General features: G+C 42.2%; 1 long non-coding RNA gene across 1 annotated transcript; it reads left to right on the forward strand.

The window, feature by feature from the left end:
* The first annotated feature begins 2361 nt into the window (after window positions 1-2361).
* On the forward strand, window positions 2362-7948 carry LOC148758400 (uncharacterized). The gene is made up of 3 exons (XR_016020986.1): window positions 2362-2758; window positions 6579-6729; window positions 7394-7948. It is a non-coding gene; the product is annotated as an uncharacterized LOC148758400 (long non-coding RNA).
* Window positions 7949-20251: the final 12303 nt, after the last annotated feature.

Here is a 20251-nt window from a genome sequence, read left to right on the forward strand (position 1 = left end):
TTCTCTCTTTTTAGCAACTTGCCTTAGGTTTCACAGCCTTCATCGTTCCTAAATACGTACCCTACTCTGGTATTCTTCTCAGGCCTGCCCCATCAGCTCTGTTGGAGGCCTCAAGTCTTCCCTTTGCATTCTCTTTTCTTCTTTCCCCTATCAAAACTTACCTTTCCTTTCAGTTTACTACCCCCACCTTCTGGGGTCCTGAAAGGTAACCTGACTGTCTGACTCAAACTTAAGTCCTATACCTGATCATGGCCTAATATGTCTTTCCTCTCAAGTGGCATTTCACTGCCTGGGAGGTGACAGGGGGATGATTTTTTGGAGGCGTGACCCTTTTGAGTCACTCAGTAATGCAGTCAGTCCACCTTCCAATGACTTGTCTCTGTTGATGGAAATTGCTAGCAACTTGTTCTGCTCTCCACAGCTGAAGAAGTTGAAGATAACATAAAGACAATTAGACAGTTTCACAGAATCATAAGAAGGAGTTAGAAAAAGGGGGGTGAGGCGGAATTTGAAAATTTATCTAGAAAAAGTGAGAGTCACTTACTATGCTTTTCCACTGTGTCCCACTGAGAGCAAACAGAGGAGGCTTACACTGTGGCTTTGTTTTTCCCACCCACTCCTGTATCCTTTAAAGCACCTACTCTGCCTTCCAAGCACTCAGTAGTGCTGCTAAACTCAGATGGGAGGGTGCAATCAGACATCAAGGGAGCTTTTCTGGGAAAGGCTTAAACTACTAGAAGCCATTATTCAAGGAAAATGTAAAATCGTTTCCTCTGGAGGTTAAGACAACTCTTTTCTCTGAAATTACTTCATTGTGGTTGTTCCTAATGGTTAGTGACTGCCCTAGAAGTTTGCCTACAACCTTTTACAGTCCTGAGATTAGAGGATTCTAGACATAAGACCAAAGATCTAGGGGAGGGCTTTCCCCGGCAACCCGAGGCATTAACCTAGTGCAGAATGGTAGGGGAATCTCCTAGGGGGAGGGGGGGCGCATGATCAATTTTATGTTCACATGCTTCACACTTTTGAGGATAGCACTGGCCTTGGACTGGGGAAGGCTCTCCACACTCATTTGGAATTGCCCATGGCCTTGTACCATTGCTCTGCTCCTGATCAGGCCTCATACTTTCATCAGGTCATAACTATTTTCTATTTTCAGCAGAAAAATTAACAATGCATGAAATGTGATCATTGTCTCTTTCACATAAACAAGCTTAGGAGAAAAACACCAGGGCCTCCTGCTCACTTCACTCTGGCAACATTTGTCTTTTTCTGTTTTTTTTTTTTTTTTCCCCTAAGGTCCTTGACTCAGGCTGGAATGCTTACTTGGCTGGTTCTTCAAACACTGGCTTCTTCTCCCTCAGGTTTGGGCTTAGCTGTTTTATCCTTAGAGCAGTAATCCCTGACCTCATGATCTAAAGGCACATCCTGCTCGTTTATTGATGTCTAACAGAACCATGCTCATTACCTTGTTAGTATCTCCCTCAATTCAAAATTAATTAACTAACTTTATATATGTGCATACATATAATCACATATTTGTACATACTTAACATGTATATGTTTTCCAACTTGTTGGTTTTCGGCACTAGACTCTCCGGTCTCTGAAAGCAATAGATATATGTGTTTGTTTCATATCCAGAGAGAATCACAAAGTAGGAGCCATCCATATATTTAGTGAATGAATGAATGAATGTCCATAAACCTCTGGCAGGGGAACAGCTGAAGCTCCATTGTCTCTACCTGTGCTCTCCAAGGTGGCAGCCAATAGTCACAGGTGGCTCGTGGTCATTTAGATATGGCTCATCCAAACTGAAATGCACCAAAAGTTGTAGCACAAAAAAGTATAAAATATCTCATTAATAATTTTTAGATTGATCACGTATTTAAATAACATCTTAGATATATTGAGTTAATGTAATGTTGAACGTAGTATTAAAATTAATTTTGCCTGTTGTTTTAACTTCTTTCATTGTGGCTACTAGAAAACAAAATCATGTAAGTGGCTAGCAGCATATTTCCGTTGGCCACTGCTGGTCTATACCTTCGTGAGAGCAGCATGAAGTCAGTATGTTACCTCTGAATGTTGTTCAATCAAAAAAGTAACTTCTTCCCCATATTTACCAACTGGGAGTGTAGTACTGGATCTGCCAATAACTTGCTGAGAGATAGGGGCTGAGTCGCCTTCCCTTAGCGGCCCCATTTCCCTATGTGACAATGCAGGAACTGAATTAGACCGCGTCAAAGATTCTTTCAGCTTGAACAGAATGGTATATAATTCTGCCATTAACTGGCCATTTTTAAATTAGAACAGCAGCTAAATCTTCCTGTGGAATTATATATTTTATAAATCCTCCTCCCTTTACCTCACCTTGTCCTTCAAATGACCCCTGCAAGCTGTGGTTATACCAAGATAAAGAAAATAACTTTTAACAGAACTTCTGTTTTCCTGACAGTGTATCCAAAGTTGATGCAAGTAATCATTTGTTAATCAGACTCAAAGAGATCAGTTTAGCTGGATTTCCAGAGCTGCCTTAGTGGAAGCTGCTGATTTTCTGCACATGTTTGCAGACAAAAGGCATCTGGAGTCCTCGCTGGCACGTGGCACTTCACCCCCATCTGGCCTCCATGCTACAACTGGCCTCGCAGAGGAGCGGGGTTCAAAGCAGCTCTCAGTGTGTCTGAGATATTACAGGATTGATGCCTGCATTGCTGCTCGCATGGATTCAGACTGGGCTAAATCACTCTGGAAATTCAAGTCAGTATGTTTTTATTTTACATTCAATACTTGTTTGGTAAACCTAGAAAGAAGGGGTGAGGGAATTCTATAGCAAATCATATATACTGATAGATTCTTTGCCAGAGTCATATTTTTAAAATATAGATCTGATCGTGTCCATTACTTGACAGGAAAAGAAAGTGTGACATTCTCCCCTCCCCCTGTGTGGCAGTCAGTGGTGACTGCACCCTGGACTTCCCGCCTCGCTCCTCTGCCCCATTGCATGTCTCTTTGTTTGTGTGCAGGAGCCCTCCTCTCGTTTTCACTGATGAAATCCTATTCATCCTCCAGGGTCCAGTTCAAGCACCAGCTCCTCTTTAGAGTCTTCCTGATTCTCCAGATAGGAAATTAAATACTTCTAATCTGTGCTGTCACAGGAAAAGCAGATTGAACATGTATTGACCATCCTCAGACACTATTCTAATTTTATAGGTATTATCAGATTTAATTTCCAAAACAACCTCATGAAGTAGGTAGCAGTGAGGACGCTGAAGCATAAAGAGATTAAATAAATGTCTCCAGGTCACACAGGTAGTAAGTGTCAGGCCCAGGAATAAGGCCCAGAGAACCTGTGCTCTTAAAACTCTCTCTCTCTCTCTCTCTCTCTCTCTCTCTCTCTCTCTCTCTCTCTCTCTCTCTCTCTCTCCTGATAAGGTGTGTATTGCCCTTTCCCTAGATTATGGGATTTTTGAGGGTTTAAACTATGCTTTATTCATGTTTTTCTTTTTCAAGAGCATATAATAACGGACAGCCTAGAATAGATGCTCACAAAGAACTTCTCAAATAAATGTATTAATATTCAACCGAGGAAAAAATGTAGGTTTAAATTTTTAATAATCACACAAAATATTCAGTCTTCTTCTAAACTTTGTCATTACTCGGGCTAATTCACTCGCTTTCTTCCCCAGGTGAGTTTTCTCACTTCAGCCCAGACATAGATGGACTCTAAAGCCCCCATGATGTCTGGCACTGAGAAGAAGCTATGGGGTGTGGTCACTCCGACCTCTCTGAGGACAGCAGAGATGTTGATTTGAGGGGAGTTCTTTCCATAGAGTCCTGATCACTTCCCCTTTGGCATTTTCATTTTTCTGTGGCCCTCAGGGGACTTGGTTCTGCCCACCGCTTTTCGGAGTAATTGCAGGATTTAGGACAAGCATCAGGCAAGATACCGCTCGTCTTCATCCGACTCTCTCCTGTCAGAGATCTGTGGTCACCACAGCGTCTCTCTCCTGCTAACCTTTAACATCACCTCAGAATCTTTCTTGACAAAGCCACTGGTAATCAATGGGAGCTAACACTCAAAATGAATTATATTTGTCGTCACTGGGCATAAGCAAAGCATCTGGAGGAATCCACTCACACAAGTAAGCACGACAGTGGCTGTAGTCGACTGTGCCATGCCTGCCCATGTGTCCCTGTCCTTACAATTGCAGTGTGCACTTGCTGGACTTCCAGCTGCAAGCAGCTGGATTCCATTGCCTCAGAGTCTTCTATAACTAATGGAGCCTACTTTTCCACCTCCACACAAAAGACTAGAAATGCTGGGAATTAGCAATAAATGGCTGCGTGGCTGATGGGAGTTGTGTAAATACCCCAGCTCTCTAACTCCTCACTCATAACTCCTTCTTTGGGTTACTCTGGGAGCCACATAAACAGTTGTCATATCTGTGACTGTGGACTTACAATGGTAATATGCTTGATAATGAACTATTATTTGCTTCTTTTTCTTTTCTATCTGACTTTTCCATTCCTTTGATGGTGTTTCCTGGAATCACCTCCCAAATAAACTGCTTGCACTCTAACAGTTATTTCAGGATCACCTTCTGGGGGCACCAAATCTAAAACAATGGCTATATCAGAAGTCTGAGGAATGAAATCACTGTCCTAGCTTCAGATGTGCTTAATGTTTATTGAGAGATTAAGTGCTTCTGACGGAAGGTCACACGTAGGGTTGGGTGGCATGGGAAGGTGAGAATGGAGTGGGACTGAAGTAAAGGACAAGAGAGAAGAATAGGTTTGTTCAAGAAGTTAGTTCTGCTGGAGGCTGAGGAGCAAGGGGAAGCAATCTGAGCTGTGCAGAGGAGAGATTCATGGAAGCGTGAGGAACCTGCCACTAAATTATTGCCTCCTGGGAAGTCATGAAATCTGATTTAAACAGACATCCAGGTGGGCTCTTTTTATGTTATACCCTTTTCTTTTAGGGGAATTTGCCTATTTCCTGACTAAAAAGATGGTTACACAGTGCCTTGAAAAAAATATTAAGAAGTAAACCATTTTATAATGCCTTTAGTTTTGAATAGTAAGAACACTATTTTCTCATTTCCTTTGGAAATTTAATTGAATATTCCACTTGAAAAATTGCTTGAGGATAAGCACTTAAAATCACTTCTACCAGCTATGCTCCTAATGTTTTTTTGTCATTATTTACCTATATGGAAAGCACATAAATCATGATGGTGGCTCTGTAGCTGCCAAGTGGAAGGTATTAAGATTATTTTGATTCACTATATTGAATGTTTTATTGTCTTTACTGTAAAGAAATTACCTAGACCCAAATAATTACCCCAAAGTCACTAAATCTTTTGACATAAAATGGCAAAATCTTTTAAGAATAGATGTAATAAGACCAAGGATAAATATGAGTTCAACAAAAATCAATTACTGTATTTAATTTGTCTAGATTGATTTTCCTTATCTTTTTTGCCGGGGAGAGGAGCAGATATTGTACCAGAACTAAGGATGGAGAAACCACTGGAAAAGTTGTTCTTTTATCTTCTTCCATTCAGTCCTCCACTTGACCTCTTCTTTCACATGTCTGACGAAGGAGCTTGGGGCACACCAGGGCCCTAAGGGAAGGGCAGTTATGGTGTTCCTGTTGGGAAGAGGGGGGTAGGCATGGTGAAAGGGGAGAAGGGTGTATGAGGAGATAAGTGTCCATGCCAGTTAGTGAAGGTGAGTGGAGAAAGGGCAAGAACTGGGAAAGGAAGGAGTTCTGGGATAAAGTAGGGGGGATAAAACGGGATGGTTTGTTCTGTTTGGAGTCAGAAGAGCACATACAGCTCAATAAGAATACATGCAGTTCCCAGGGAGGGCTCATTTCAGTTGGGAGAGTGTAAAGAATATGGGGAACATTGTGTTGAAGAGAAGGGGCCAATGTAGAGATGGAACAATGTCTGAGGCACCTTAGAACGGGCTCTGGCTTGGAGAGAAGCAAAGAGAAAGGAATGGAAGCAAACTCAGAGTTACTGAGTGCCCTCCCCGAGCACCCTGCGTAGGGCCATGCTCACAACGTCTCAGAACAGTCAGAGTGCCTGGTGAAGACATGTGCTCCAAGTCACCTGGCTAACCAGTGGTGGAGTAGAAACTATCTAGCCCCAATTTTGCCCTTTCTACTCCACAGTAAAAAAGATAGAGAGAAAACTGCAAAAATCCCACTCAAGATGGATTTGGTGACAGTAGGCTAAATCCTGAAGTAATGATGAGGGTGTACTTTGTGTCCCCAGATCAGGCCATGGGTTGTGCAGCTCTTCCAGCATGGAGGAGAAGAAAATGGAAACAGGCTATCCCAGGGGTGCAGTCTATGGAGGGTGGAGGGAGATGGTGGGGGAAAGTGAAGAGAGGGAGCGCTTGGGTGTCAACCTTTGTCCTAATGTTCTCAGGCAATATTTTGCATATAAGCGATGATCCAGTAGTAACATGTACACAACAAATCTGGAGAACCTCTTACGACTTCTGAATACATCCACCAGATCTTTCTTGACTCCATGTTTTTCCTTGTTCATGCTGTCCCACCTCCCAGAGCATGCTTCCCCTGCTCTCCACCTGGCTGGCTCCGCCTTTACAACCTTGCTCAGGCATCTGCTCCATCTGGATGATTTCCACAAGCCCCAGACCTGGGCTCTGTGCTCCTATGTCTTCACATGTCAGCCTGGAATACCATTAAACATCAGGTAAGTATCGTGTATTTCAATGTCTGTCACCTCTTATAAATTATGAGCCTCTTCAGGCACAGGCAGTGTCCTTTCAATGCTTCTTCCCCAGTGCTTTAGTGCATAGCAAGTGCTCAGCAAACGTTTTCTTCAGACTATGTCTAACTACATTACATCTTCCTTTATGAGGTTTCCATTTATTCTTTGCTCAGTAGAAGAAAATTGTTCTTTAAAAGGCTACTCTTGTCCATCATTTTCTTAAAGAGCACAATCAACAACAATCATGATATTAGTGGGTATTGATAGAAGGGATCTAGGCAGAGAGCTTCTCTCAGAGACTGGCTCTGTCACCTGTCTTGTTGACTGGCATATTCTGACAGTTTTGTCCCCAAAAGTTTGACAGTCGCTGTGACTTCCCAGAGTCTCAGTGACACATGTAGCTTCATTCTGGAATTTCACAGGTACAGAAGCTAGATAACTGAGAACCTAGGGATGAAACTCAATCATCCTTATTTTTAAAATCTTCTCAGGTCATTATGATGAGCCAAGGTTAAACATTTCCGCTTAAATCTAGTCCCCTTGGTCTGCCCAGGACTGTCTATCAGACTGTGAAGTGAAATTATGTTTCTTCCCTGAATGATTGGGACCGTTTCAGAAGACAATTGCAATGTTCTTACTGTTCCAGGTGCCCTGATGGTGAATAGTCTGCCTCACTCCTCACCAGATACAACATCTGCTTTCACTCCTGAGACTGCGTGGTGATGAGCCTCACTCTACTGCTGATGGACAGACGAGCCTCAGGACTTCTTTATTAGGAAGATGGTGTGGGTTGTATCCTGTCCCTCTGCTGGTTAAGTGGTCGAGGCCACCACTGTGTCACTGACCTGTGTGGAAACTTTGTCCTATGTTTGAATTCTGACAAAAATGAAACAATGACTTATAGATTTTACTCTTTGATTTTGTTCTCTGCTTTTTGGTGAGCATTACTAGACAGTTCTGCTAAAATAGCTGAATTTAGTTCTCTGTGTCTGGTGAAACAAAATCTTAAGCTGGTATGGGTTTTAGGCTCCTCTGGGCTCCCTATCAGCTCACAGGACTGTGTTTCTCTCCATGCAGTCCTGATTGCAAGTCTTGAGGCACACACATAACATAACTGTGTGATCACCCCTGTGCATTCTAAAATGAATACAGTCTACAGAATGGAAGAGTTTGTCAGATACTTGAAAATAAACCCTGTAAACTTCCAGGTTCCATGTCTCATATTCTCATGTGGCTGCATCAAAATGCTCAGATAAGGCTAAAACTGACCAATCTCTGCTTCTCTTGGGCTTTGAAAGGGAACATGGGCTTTCAAATCGCATAGACCTGGGGATTAGGCTGGGTTTTGCCACATACCACAGGCAAAGCTTCCTTTAGCTCTTTTATAAAGTCTGTAAGAAATGTGGTCTCACCAGTTCCCTTGGGTTTGCCCTTTCTGGGGAGCATGCCTTAGCACAAGGAGGTCCTGTTCCCTGCCGCAGTTTGGGGTGGACTACCTTCTTCTACTCATTGGCTATGCCCTAAAACTCTGGTGGGTCATGGCCCACTCTGTGGGCAGATGCCTCTCACTTCTGGGAGCCTGAGAGGAACAAGACTCGTGCTTCTTGCCCCATGGTTCTCAAACTTGGCTGCATATTGGAACTACCAGGGGAGTTTTAAAAATTCCTGATGCCCAGACCTCATCCCAGATCAATTAAATTCTGGGGTTGAAGCTCAGGCATCACGATTTTCTATAAAGTTTCTCAGGTCATTCCAGTGGGCAGCAGAGGTTAAGCACCTCTTCTTAGATCTACTCCCTTTGGTCTTCCCAATATTTTCTATCAAATTATGAGATAAGGTTATTTTTCTTTACTGAAGTATTGAGACCATTTTAGAAGAGGTAAAAGAAAGATTAAAATTTTTGTCAATTTGTACTTCACATGAGTCTCTCAGGAAGGCTCTCAAAGACCCATCATGAGAAAGAGGTCTCCAACTTTTGGCCTTACAATTCTAGCCTTCACGGTCAAAGGGACATTTCTTTCTAGAGCTCTCCATCCAAAACTGTATCTGCTGCCCCCAGAAAAAAAACACACTCCTTGTCACAGGGGGGCCCTCCTGCCCTGGAGCCATCCTGACAGCCCCCACTTGACTCCTTCCCCTAACTTATTCTTAGAGTAGCTCCAGCTGGAGGCCATGATGTGTCCATAGGGCACACATCTTACAGCAAAAAGGGAGATTCAGGTCACATTGTCTTTCCACTAACCTGAACTATAGGCATTTTGGTCCCTTTGACCAAAAGATCCATAAAATCAGCCTATTATATCCCACATAAGAGGCAGTATTTGGAGGAATGTACAGTCAAATCGAATAATAAGATAAAATTCCCAATTACTGCGAGATGTCTTTTTTGCTCTACCTGGGAATGACTACCAGAACTTGGTTGAATTCTTACATTTCCCTAGGGTGGAGGTGGGCAGCTCTTCTCACTTCACTGGATTTAAAAATTTTTTAATGGACTTTATTTTGAACAATTTCAGGTTTATAGAAAAAATGCATAGAAAGTACAGAGAATGTCCATATACCCTCACTCCTCCCCCACAGTTTTCCCTTATTATTAATATCTCTCATTAGTGTAGCACACTTGTTAAAATTGATGGACCATGTTGATACATTATTATTAACTAAAGTTCATGGTTTATATTAGGGTTCACTCTTTGTATTGTACATCATATGGGTTTTAACAAATGTGTAATGACATATATCCACCATTATAGTGTCATACAGAATAGTTTCACTGCCCTAAAAATGTCACATGTTCCACCTATTCCCTCTCTCCTTGAGCTCCTGGCAACCACTGATTTTTTGTATTGTCTCTACAGTTTTGCATTTTCCAGAATGTCATAGAGTTGGAAGCATACAGTATGAGGTGTGATTGAAAAAATACGGTGAATGTTTAAATAAAAAAAAATTAATTACAATGAAAGACACATTTCCATTAATGCTCCTCAAAATACTCCCCCTCGCTTCGAACACATTTATCCCATCCCTCTTTCCACTTTCTGAAGCAGTTCTGGAAGTCCTCTTTCGCGAGTGTCTTTATTTCATACTCCATCATGACAATGCTCCGTGTCACATATCGCTTCTGGTATACAGCAATTGCCATCAAATAAAAATATTACGGTGTATCCTCATCCCCCTTATTCACTGGATCTGGCACCGTGTGACTTCTGGCTCTTCCCCAAAGTCAAGTTGATTCAGGACATTGAGGCAGCCATGACAGTGCAACTAAAGACACTCACGAAAGAGGACTTCCAGAACTGCTTCAGAAAGTGGCAAGAACGATGGGATAAGTGTGTTTGAAGTGAGGGAGAGTACTTTGAGGGAGATTAATGGCATGTGTCTTTTACTGTAATTTTTTTTAAATTTAAACATTCACTGCATTTTTTTTATCATATCTCATATGTAGGTTTTCCAGTCTAGCTTCATTGAGCAATATAAATTTAAGCTTTCTCCATGTCTTTTCACTTGATATTTCTTTTCTTTTTATCACTGAATAATATTCCATTGTGTGGATGTACCACACTTTATTTATCCATTCACCCATGGAAGGAATTCTTAGTTTCTCCCGATTTTTGGTAATTATTAATAAAGCTGCTATTAACATATGTGTGCAGATTTTTGTGTGATGTAATTTTTCAACTCAATTGGATAATACCTACAAGCACAATTGCAGAAGCACATGGTAGGACTATTTAGCTTTGTAAGAAACTGCCAAACTGTCTTCCAAAGTAGCTGTAACATTTTGTGTTTCCACCAGCACTGAATGAGAGTTCTTATGGCTCCACATCCTCACCAGCATTTGGTGTGGCCAGTGTTTTGGATATTCACCATTCTAATAGGTGTGTAGTGGTATCTCCGTGTTGTTTTAATTTGCATCTCCCTAATGATATATGATGTTGAGCATCTCTTTATATGAGTGAGTCTATTTCTGCTCTATGTTGAACCCCATTTTCCTGACGTAAAATAACAATTTCACAAGATTCCACATCTTTTTACCAATTTTTGTTTTTTAAACAGTCTCATCTCAATAGATATTTAATTTTGTTCTTGTTTGTTTGTTTTAAAGTCCTTCTCTTTTCCACTTCAATGGGTTTAAGGCCTTGGGAAAGAACTTCATTTATTTGATTAGTAATAATTTGATTAATAATGAAACATAATTAAATACTGATTATTTCCTCATCTACAGGATGAGAATGATTATTCAGGTCTCATGGAGTTATCTTGAGGTTTAAATTATACAGTATATCTAAAGTTCCTGCAAAATAGATGTTGGATAAACAGTAGTGATTATAATTCCTATTATGGTAGAGAATGAGTCAGCTAAATTCTATTCAGACTGATGTTTTATTTCTCATTTAACCTGGAGATAAAATAGCACATATGGAATCACATCACAGTACTCAACATATATTAGATTCTCAACAGATGTATAGTAAATGTAAATTGAATTGAGGCAAAACATTTTATCCAGGTCCTTCACATCCCTTCAGAATGCTCAGTAACTCCTTACAACAGTCAAACTTGCTTAGTGTTTGTTTTTTTTAGGTCTATAAATACATTATTGAGAGCTGGGTGTAGATTTTTATAGCATTCCTGCATCTTATGTCCCATCACTACCAAGGTGGGTGTTCCAAATTGAGATCTGAAGCCACATTTCCATTCCAGGACTGCTTCACCGATTCACTGTTCTAGTGATAAGACTTCATGCACTTCAGCACTCTTCTTATCTCTGATTCTATCTTCTCTTTAGATTCTTAATCCAACTCCCATAAAGTGTTTGTAGGCACCTATTAGCTAACTTTCTTTTTACGTTCTCCTTATTGCTATTTCAGAGTGAAGCTTCTTATTGTGCAAGGAAATAGCATCCATCCGCGGCGGAACATGGGGAAGCCGTATAAAGTGACAGTCAAGGCTTTGGGCTCTGACTGTGTCTATCCCCATCCTAGCTCTGCCATTTAGTGGCTGTGTGACCTTGGGCAAGTGAGCTGACCTCTCCAGATCGCTGTGTCTTCATTTGCAAATTAAAAATTATAGTCAGAGTGCCTTTCCCATAGGATCATTATAGGATTAAATGTGTTTCATGTGAGTAAAGTGCTTAGTACAGTCCCCATCTCACAGCAAGATCTCAGCAACCATTACTGTCATTAAGGAAAAGGTGAGGAGGCCACTTCTACCACATGAAGACACAGTGAGAATACAGCCCTCCATAAACCAGGAAGTGGGCCCTCACCAGACACTGAATCTGCTGGTGCCTTGATATTGCACTTCCTACCTCCAGCACTGTGAGAAATAAATGTCTGGTGTCTAAGCCAAAACACACACACACACACACACACACACACACACACACCAAAAAAAAAAAAAAAATGAAGAGAGAAAAAAAAAATGAGGAAATGACCTCTAAGTGACACTGTGACCCTTTCAGACTACACCTGCACCCTCACTGGCCACACAAACGTCAACATTACTTGTACAGATCAGACAGACAAAAATGTTTTATGAAAACAAACAGTTTTAGCTGGAAGGGATTAGAAGATTGCAGTGTCCAAAGCTTCCATTTTGGAAAAGAGTGAAGACCCAGATGTTGAGTGCCATGGAAGGTCACAGAGTAGCTAAGAAGAAAACTCAGGCTCTCCCAGCATTCCCGTTAAGGCACAGCTTTAACCCTGCCAGCAGCAGCCTCGCTATCATGGCTGCAACCCGTTCAGTTAAGGCACAAGTATTTCTGTTCTTCTCTCTGATTCTAAGCACTTTTTACCATCCCAATTGCCATTATAGTGTACAGTTTACTTGCTTTCAGTATTGACTTCACCCACTTGCATATGCTTCAGGACAAGGACTATTTCTCATTCCTATGTGTCACTAGCCCAGTATAGGCATAAGGAAAAAGTCAGTACATAGTTGTTAAACAAATGGCACCACACTCACAAGTTGCTCGAAGTCTGACAGGTGGGGTGGGGATAAGACAAGAATCTATGAACCCAGCAAGTAATTCAAAAAACCATCAGTCCAGTGCTGTTCAGGAAGTGTGGACAGAGTTCTGGAGTTCCAGAAAGGTCTTAGCTGTCCCATGAATTGTGGCTGTCATTCTCTCCTTGTTTCTACTTTGGCACTCTGCCCTTGGGAATTGTTCTCCTTGTCACCTCTGGATGTAGCGGAAACAAGTAGCTGCTGGTTAAGCCCTCAGCTGTCAGGTGGCTGAGCAGCTGTTGCATAGGAGGCCTGCCAGGAAGCGCCTGTGCCAGGCTGGGGCCCTGGAAGGAGGGTACGTGGGCCACACAGGAATGCTGTGCATTTAAGTGGCCTTCTCCTTCCTGGCACCTCTCATTGTCTACAAAAATATATAACACTGCTTCTTGCTGATTCTCCTGCTGACCAATTTTGGGGGAGTAAGTGACATCTCAGTTAACCAACCAGGCTGGGGGGTGGGAGTCGTCTGGTAACGACATTCCTCAGCTACTGGAAAGAATACTCTTCTGTGCAGGGGCCCAGGCCCAGCAGGATCCCCTTTGCTCACAGACACAACTGTTCTGGTTAATGTTTCAATCTTATATTTACTTCACTTTCCCTACCACATCTCCTTTGTCTTTTGATCAGAAGAAACCATTGTAACATCATCAAAATATTTTTAAAGGCCTCATGAAAACAAAAACAAAACCAAAAAAACCCGCTGGTTTGTCCTTGGTGACTTTGAGGTAACAGAATCTTTTTGAGAGACACCAATATCATTTCTCGGTGGATAGGAAGAGAGAACAGTCCGGAGGAAAGACATTGATTAGAAACTAAGCAGTCACAGTAATTCTGAAAAACAATGGGGGATTGTGAGCAGTTAAAATGTAAATGTCAAGTTGCCTACTAATCCCCTTGCCTAGCCTGGTTGAATAAACAAAAGTGAAAAGGCGAAATGATTTTCCCCTTTGAAATCAGAGCTTGAAAGGTAAGCGGCAGAAAACTCCAGAAATCATTGAGAAATGTGTTGAGTATATCATTTATCAACCAAATCTGCTGTCCAAAACAGAGATCGACAGTAACTTCAGAAGCTGTTTTCTTTTCTCTGTAGTTTATAGACAAAGAGCTTTTTATGGTGCCACTTTTGGGGCTACTGCTTTCACAAGCTTCCACACTGGGCAGGAAGTTAGTTCCTGGTGGCGTAGATCAATCTGAGAATGTTCATAGGCTGCATATTTAGGCTTGGGGGAAGGGACCAAGCTATTTTTGCTCTACCGTAGCAAATTCCAAATGGCCCTGTGGGTCAACTTTGGATATATTTGTTCTTTCGCATGCTTGTTTCTTTTGGATTCTTAAAAGGACCTAACAATACTTGACACAAATTAGACTCACTGCATGGCAGCTGTCTTTCTATGATTTAGGGATGCCTTTCGACATGGTAATAGTTATAGGGAGAAAGCTGAGCCTTATTCAGAGGTTCCTAGTGTATGAAAAGGAGTTGTGCAGCCTCTTGGCCTCTTCAGGGACTGAGCCTTATCTGTTGTGTGGACTGTGATGCCTAAACACAGTGCCTGGTACTGAGGAGGCTCACACTAACCCCAAATATACAGGATTTCTTTTCCCTGCCACCTGGGGTGGCCCAGTGGGCCACCCTCCTGAGTAATTAATAAGAGGCAAATCCTCAGGCCTAGGTGCTCACCTAGCTATGGGAGTGCCTTAGGGCAATGCATTCAATTTTCCCTACCTGAAGTTCCCCAGTCTGCAAATGGAGAATGATGAAACTTAGAATACAGAGTTGTTATGAAAGATAAATGAGACAAAGCTATATAAGGGCCCTGTCACACAGTAAGTGCTCAATAAATGCTCGATCTCTTCTCATTTATTCTGTCCGGAGATTCCTTTCTTTCCAACCTCAGTTTCACTTGCTCCTTTGTGGGAGATTGGCTTCTGGTGATTAGTGGCTTTTCCTCTTAAAGCTTTAAAATGCCAGCTGCCCCACATGACTCTGGCTTCTCTACAGCACAGGGATTGAAGAGGCACTAGATGGCTCAGAGAGAAGTTTCTATGCTTTGCAGGCAGCCAGGAGATCCAGTTACCCAGGTTTTAGCATACTACGTTAACAAAGCATTGTGCATTTTTATGTTAGCTTGTATTTCAGAAATAGTTTTTTAATAGAAAAACAAGATTCTGCCCAACCCAAACTACTACATTATGAGTTATACATCCAAAGTCTATTTTCTAATTACAATTGTGATATTTGAAACATAAATCTTGCTCTCAGGAAATATATAGCCACTTTGGAGATTTCAGAGAACTAGATAATGTATATAAAGTGTGGGGTAGGATTGCAAACCCAGCCACTTTGCCCCACCCTCTCTGTGCTGCTCAGGGAAAGTCCAGTGTGGTTTCTACTGTCTGACTGTCATGCTGCTGCTTTCAAGGGTGTTAGCCCATTCCAAGGAAGCGTGTTTCATTTCCAATCCTTAGCCAGAAAATATTACAGGCAGTTTCCAGTGTTTCCTCATTATATTTTATAAATCCTGTGATTCCAAATTCCTTAGCAACCTCAACTAATATGATAGTAACCATCTAATTATTTTTAATAACACAGAACAAAAATTTGATGGTTTGAAAAGTGACTAATGAATGTGTTGGGGATTGTTATTGTTGTTGTTGTTGTGGTGTGTGTGTATGTGTTTTGTCTTAAGTGAGTGTTGAGCTGGGGCTACAGACAGCTGAGGATATATGTGCAGTCTTCTAGAGTCTTCCTTTTTAGTGTCTCTCCAGTAAGCAAGCTAAGGAAATGCTTGTGTGGAGAAAAAAGCTGCTAATATGACATGCATAGTAGCCCTTTCTAACAGTAGAAACAGGGAAACAGCTTGCCCTCTCAATGTGTTCTGAAGATACATGTCATTTGTTCATATATTTATACAGATACTATACTATTTTATAGTATATGCTTGACATTTAAAAGTATACAGAGCATTTTGTTTGACTTTTTTCTTCTTTAAAGGACTATTATTACTCTCGCATATTATTATGACTATCAGCTCTCTAAGACTCTTTCTTAAGTGACATTAACAAACTGACACTTGAAGTTTTTAGGGTTGTCCCAGGATTTCAGCTGAGGGGTATTCCACAGCTAGAGTTGTAAAACCTATTTACTTTAAACTTCCACACAGTATACATTATAGTTACATTTTTCTAGCATATTGGATGCTGATACATAGATGGATTTCTCACAGTGCTCATCAAGTTTTATGTGTTATGCAAAAGGGTGCTACATTATCGTTTTAACGGTGAATGTCAAACGTTCAAAACGAGTTCCAATATAGTTTGTTTTATGGGGTGCTCACATATGTCTCAGGTTTATCCATCTTGGGAGTTTATCAGCACACATCATAAAATATTCCCTAACAGATACTAATGCCAATCTAATGATACTTATGATACCCAAGATAGTAATGTTCATAGGGCAATGTTAGAATAATTTTCAGTGAACAGCTACATACATAAAGTTTAATTAGTTAGGGAACAAACTTTCTAAGCTCTAAGCAACTTAATTATTTGTTGGCTATCAGTGTAATAACTACTTTGCAAGCAATACAATCCTGAGAAAGTATGTGCTGGTCATGAAAATGACAATGAACACAGCCTCTCAGAATATCTGGAACCTTAAACTTCCCACCCTGAGTAACAGTTCCCTGTCCTCCTGTCCCCACCCCTTACACTCCTTCCCTCTGCTGTGTCTTGTGGAGGTTCGGGCCTTCTCTGTAGGGACCACTTGTTATCCACTCCAGCCACCATTCATTCACTTACTCACTCATTAACTCTGTAGACATTTATTGAGCATCTACTCTGTGCCTACTCCCTGGTTTCTGACCTCACAAAATTTTCAATGCAATGCTGGTCCTCTTAAGTCATGCCACCTGGTGGCTGCTCAGCTTCCCCCTTCTGTGGCCATCACCAGGTCTGAAGGATACTGCATAGTCTCCAGTGGTCAACTGGAGAACGGATGATCTTGCCTTGCTGCTTTGAGCCTGAAACACCTCGCACTGCAGGCTCGTGTCCCCTCACTGGCTCACAACTTTCCAGCCTGCAGGCCAGGCAGGAACCAAGAGAGGTTGGCATGGCATTCAGTCCCAAGGGAACTAAGCTGCCCTCCCATTTCCAACTCAGCCCCCAGCTCCCCCCAGTCTAAACACTGAGCTGCTGTGGAGGCAGAGCCCCAGCCCAAGCTTACGTAGGCTCAATTAAGACCTTAGCTACGCAAGTTAAAGAAAGTCGTTTTATACAGTACTCAGTAAAACTGTATGCAGCTCTTAAGGGAAACACTCTGAAATATACTGAAAAGCCAATGATATGTAACCGGGTTCTCCCAGGTTATGAGGCTACTTCATACAAATTAGAAAAAAACAAAAAGGCCTGAGTGGACAAATTAGAAACATGGACACAGAGCTAGCATCCTATGTGCTGGGCTTTAACCCCTGCATCCCCTTTTGCCAGGTGCCTTTTGCAGCACAGGAATGTACCCCATGGTGACAGCCCTGGTTTCTCTCTTTAGCAGGAACTTGACTTTGGTGGACAGACGGGGTTCCAGAAGTGCTGAGCTCTCTCAGCCTCAGCAGGTCCCTCTTCTGGGAGGGCCTGAACACAACCCCCACATAGCCAACTCCCACTGGGTTTCAATTCCAATGTCACCCTTGCTGAGGGGTTTTCCCCCACATGCCAGGCCTGGTTTCAGCGAGCCTTCGTGAAATGCCATGTTTTCCTCTGCCGCGACCCTCAGCACCTTCTCCTGCAACAGTTTATCTGTTTGCAGGTTGCCTCACGTGTGTAAGGGTGATCCTGCACAGATAGGAACCTTATTTTATTAAACTTTGGCCCCATTTCCTGGCTGCAGCTCACTCTCAGCTGACAATCTAGCTTCTTATTTGAAAAAACACAAAATTAGAACAGAACTTCTCCACACTCCCATGACCAAACCTGCCACGCACTGCATTTATACCTATGCCCTCTGCCTCTCTCCTGATACAATGAAAGAATGTCCCATGTGCTTACCTGTGGCCATGCCCTCTCTTCTACTCCAAGACAACATCTCCAAAATCACTCCCAACTTACAAATCACTGGTTTTCTCTCCATACTTCATTATCCCCATCAGAATCGCCATATGTTATATTTTGAAAATCTCTCTCCACTACTGCCCAATTTCTAGCTTCCATCTTACAGCAAAACTGTTTTAAAGAATTGTCTGTATTCTGTGTATACTTCTCTCCTTCCCATTCTCTAGTGAAACAAATTCAATCAGGCTTTTTCCTCCACCACTTTACTGACACTGCTCTCACCAAGGCCACTGGTGGCCTCCATATTGCCAAATCCAATGGCCCATTCTCAGTCCTCATTTACTGACCTACCGACAACATTGGTTGGAGGTGATGAGCATCCTTGTTGAAACACTTTGTTCATTTGACTTCCGGAATGCTCTCATCTCGTGTCCTCCCTCTCTGGATACTACTACTCATACATCTACTGCAGTTTCCCCATCTTCCCACTTCCAAACACTGGGACACCTCAAGGCTCAGTTCTCAGTGTTCTCCCCTTTCTATGCTTACACTCTCTGTGACCTTGTTCAGCCCCAGAATTTTAAATATAAACTACAAGCTGGTGATTCTCAAATTTTATCTTAAGTCCAGACCTTCCCTCTGAATTCTGGAATTATATTCCCAAATGCTTACTCAATACCTTCACTGGCATTTCTAACAGGCATTTATAACTTTACATGTCCAAAATTAAGCTCTTGGATTTTCTTTTCTTTTTTTAACCACAAACTGGTTCTTCTTGAGTTCTCCCATTTATTTAACTGGTACCTCTGTGTTTCCAGTGTTTGGTCCAAAAACATCATTGACTCCTCTCATACCTCACTTCCAATACATCAATGACCCTGTTGGCTCTTCCTCTAAAGTTTATTCAGAATCTGAAGATGTCTCATTAATTTCACCACTACCTACCGCAAGCCAACTATTCTATATCATTTAGGCCTTTGCTACTTAAAGTATGGTGTGTGGACGAGCAGCAGCAGCTCAGCTGTGTGCTTGTTAGAAATGCAAGATCTCAGTCTCATCACAAAATGAATTGGAATTGCATTTTATCTGATCCCTAGGGAGTCCGTTTCCACGTTCAAGTCTGTGATGCTCTGACCTAGACTACTGCAGTAGCCTCCTAATTGTCTCTCTTCTTCTATCCTTGCCCTTCTTAATTCTATTTGTCACATAGCATTCAGAAGATCTTTTAAAAATAAGAGTCAGAGGATTATCACTCCTTTGCCCCAAACCCTCTAATGGCTTTCCCCTTCACTCAGGGATACAAGCTAATATCTCGCTATGCCCTATAAACTTAACTTTGACCTATGCTTCCCTCCCCCACCCTCTTCTTACCTCATCTCCTCCTACTCTCCTCTAAGCTTCACTCCAACTATAGTTGCCTCCATGCTGTTTCACCCACTTGCAAGCACCCATGAGCCTCAGGGTCTTTGCACTTTCTGCCTGGAACTTGTTCCCCAGATATGGGCAATTTGTTCTTCATTTCATTCAGATCTCTTCTGAAACATCATCCAGTCAGAGAGGCTTCCATGACATCTTAATTAAATAGCACCATTTAAACCTTTTCCTTTACCCTGCTTTACTTTTCTGCATATTTCTTCGTATCATATACTTATTTGCTTACTGTCTGTTTCTCTCCAGTAGAATGTAAGTTGCCAGGAGCCCGGGGACTTTCCCTATTGTATTACTTGCTGTTGGAATAGCGATGGCACACAGTAGGTAGTCCTTAAATATTTATTGAATGAACAGAAGAACCGCCAGTTTCTTGTTGGATATTGTGTTCACTTTATATGACTAGTAACATTTGGTAAATACCTGGGTGTCGTGCGGGGGACCCTACTCGCTGCGCCATTTGTCGTGTGGGGTGTGGGGACACAGTCCCTGAGAGCAGTTTCCAGGCTGTCAGCCTCGCGTGGGGAGGTGCTGGCTCTGATAGTGAATGACCATTAACTGAGATTGGGTGGCCATCAGCTGTAACCAGTTAGCCAATTGGCTGCTGATGTAACTGCCAGGGCTGTGTTGATTGGTTGGTTGGTAGGCAAAGAGGTGAATGGCGGACTGCAGATTGAGTGGCTACTACTGCGTGGGTCTCCATCGGAGGCCAGAGAGAATACAGTGGTATGACTCCCCTACCTATGGCTCCGTGGGTGTTCCTTTTTGGCCTCACCATGTCCTGCGTTCTTATGTGGGAAGCGGGACCAGAGGCCCCGCAGGCCACCCCGCACGACACTGGGGATTCTTAAACAAAAATGCCCTGAGTAGGCCATGGCTTGGAGAAGGCTTTAGAAAGGAAGGATTTCTTTAGAGCTTCAGGGTTATCCATTGATACATTTACTGCCTGTCCTTCCTCACTGCCCTAAGCATTGGAGCCAGGAATGGAGACCCAATGCTGACTGGGGGTGCGGTGCGGGGAGGG

Source organism: Rhinolophus sinicus, chromosome 4 (genome assembly GCF_057876585.1).
Source record: "Rhinolophus sinicus isolate RSI-liver-muscle chromosome 4, RSI-T2T, whole genome shotgun sequence".
Classification (NCBI taxonomy): Eukaryota; Metazoa; Chordata; class Mammalia; order Chiroptera; family Rhinolophidae; genus Rhinolophus; species Rhinolophus sinicus.